The following is a 2500-nucleotide window of genomic DNA, read 5'->3' as shown; positions in this document are numbered from 1 at the left end:
CGGACCGGACGAGCCGACCGATTGGTTTTGATCTAATAAAAGCGTCCCTTCCATCTCTGGTCGGGACTCTGTTTGCATGTATTAGCTCTAGAATTACCACAGTTATCCAAGTAACGTGGGTACGATCTAAGGAACCATAACTGATTTAATGAGCCATTCGCGGTTTCACCTTAATGCGGCTTGTACTGAGACATGCATGGCTTAATCTTTGAGACAAGCATATGACTACTGGCAGGATCAACCAGGGAGCTGCGTCAACTAGAGCTGAGCAGCCGGCCGCCCGGGAGTGTGTCCCGGGGGCCCGCGCGAACACGCAAGCGTCCGCTCAATCATTCTGCAAACAGGAGGAGGCTGCGCTCCCCTGCACAATACACCTCGAAACCCTCTCAGGTCCCGGCGGCGCGCAGCGCCGTCCCAAGTACTTGGTCGGGTTCGAGAGAGGCGCAATCGCCCGGAGTTAGGCGAGTAGACGCTTTCGGTGCGACCACCCGTGCTCCCAACTGAGCTTGCCGCTGCCGACAGAGGCCCGGGAGCGTGCTGTCGTGGCATTGCCGGCGGGAGACAACACGCGCCACCTACGGTGACCGGCAGCTCCAACGCCAGCGCCACAGAAGGACAAAAGCCCCACTTGGGTGCCGAAGCGAACTCTCCCAGCACAGCGCACGCGCCAACACATCCGCACAGCTGCGATACAAACCACCAGCGAGAACCGCTGGGGCGACCGAGCAGCAGACGGCGTCGCGGCGCCGAGCGCCGGGCGGCGGCGCATCCTCAACGCACACAGTCCTCAATCGGACCAGCACACTGAAGATGTCCACCGCGCTTCGCACCGGGCCCGCGAGGACCTACTTTGGCCGCACGGCGCCGCGCGCAGGGTGCGCCGGCGCGCAGCTGCGACGCCTGCCGCGTCCGTCGGCCGGCGCGCCTGCCACTGGCCGCCCCCACCAGCCGGCTGTAGCGCGTGCGCCCACGCACCGCGCGGCCAGCACGCCGGGAGGCGCCCCCTCACCGGCCGGGGACGGTCCCACCCAGCCACCGCCGCGTATCGCTTCACACCCAGATGCCGTTCAGTTTCGTCGGCATGGTGGGTATCGCTGGAACAACCGGTTAGTACCTCAACCTATCGTCGCCATCACCGATTCACCCCTAGCGAGAACAACCGCACCACAACAGGTTACCATTTGTTCATTTGCGTAACTTCACCAGAAAACGCAGGCGTCCATCGCCATTTGCAACTTCAACGATTATTGCATGCCTGTGTCAGGTGTCACGCCACACTACGTCTGCCCACATACACGCAACAAAATGTGCACGCCTAGACAATACGTGGAAGGTGGCCCCCGTACGTATGCGATGTCCATTGCTCGAACGACTGTCAACCGGCCTCTGTAGCATGTCGCAGATATGGAACGCGGTGCACCATGCCATCACGGTGTGTGAGGAGAGACGACTAGGTCCGAATACATCAACAGACAGCTCATGCTGATCGCCATCCACGGCGTCCGTTCCTCCCACACGTCTCTATGGCGTACCACACTGCAATCCAGCTCTCATAGGGAGACGACACGTAGCTGCGTGCACAATATTTGCACTGTATGGTCCGCCGTTTTTGGGCGCAGTCGTTGTACGGTCACACATGTGCCACGATGTATCATTCAGTACATAAGGACGAATGTGCAGTACAGATTGTGGTTCACGCGTACGACATCAGCGGACAGTTGACACAGGCCGCACCACAACGTAGCCTGCGTACGTCGCATGCGAAGGGCATTGAACATGCAAACTTGTCACCAACCAGCTTGCGAAGGCAGGGGGCAAGGTGTGGACGTGGGGACGTGGGGAGGGGTGGGGGGGGGGGGCGGCATGTACGTCCTGCTGCCATCCACATTACAGTGTACAGCAGGAGCATGTGGAAAGTCAGCAAGACTTGCAAGGTGTTTAACATGAAGCGATACACAGGGGAGCGGGCAGTGCGAGTAGCGAACTATATTGCGAGGGTTGCGGGTGGGCAACACTACACTAATTGAACGAGTCGTATAACAATTACAGAGCAGGTTTAGGCGACAACGTGGGTTACGTTAGGGGACAACATGGGTTAGGTTAGGGGACAACATGGGTTAGGTTAGGGGACAACATGGGTTAGGTTAGGGGACAACATGGGTTAGGTTAGGGGACAACATGGGTTAGGTTAGGGGACAACATGGGTTAGGTTAAGGTACAACATGGGTTAGGTTAAGGTACAACATGGGTTCGGTTAAGGCACAACATGGGTTAGGTTAAGGCACAACATGGGTTAGGTTAAGGCACAACATGGGTTAGGTTAAGGCACAACATGGGTTAGGTTAAGGCACAACATGGGTTAGGTTAAGGCACAACATGGGTTAGGTTAAGGCACAACATGGGTTAGGTTAAGGCACAACATGGGTTAGGTTAAGGCACAACATGGGTTAGGTTAAGGCACAACATGGGTTAGGTTAAGGCACAACATGGGTTAGGTTAA

At 57.2% G+C, this 2500-nt stretch overlaps 1 non-coding gene across 1 annotated transcript in view; it reads right to left on the bottom strand.

Annotated features, from left to right (window-relative positions):
- Positions 1 to 248, bottom strand: part of LOC124772934 — a 1909-nt gene extending 1661 nt beyond the window's left edge. The window contains exon 1 of the ribosomal RNA XR_007014387.1: positions 1 to 248. This exon is cut by the window's left edge and continues 1661 nt beyond it. This is a non-coding gene — a ribosomal RNA (small subunit ribosomal RNA).
- Positions 249 to 2500: the final 2252 nt, after the last annotated feature.

This window comes from Schistocerca piceifrons, unplaced genomic scaffold, assembly GCF_021461385.2.
Source record: "Schistocerca piceifrons isolate TAMUIC-IGC-003096 unplaced genomic scaffold, iqSchPice1.1 HiC_scaffold_943, whole genome shotgun sequence".
In the NCBI taxonomy this organism is placed as follows: domain Eukaryota; kingdom Metazoa; phylum Arthropoda; class Insecta; order Orthoptera; family Acrididae; genus Schistocerca; species Schistocerca piceifrons.
The sequence above is the reverse complement of the archived record's forward strand: the minus strand, read 5'-3'. Positions and strand labels throughout refer to the sequence as shown.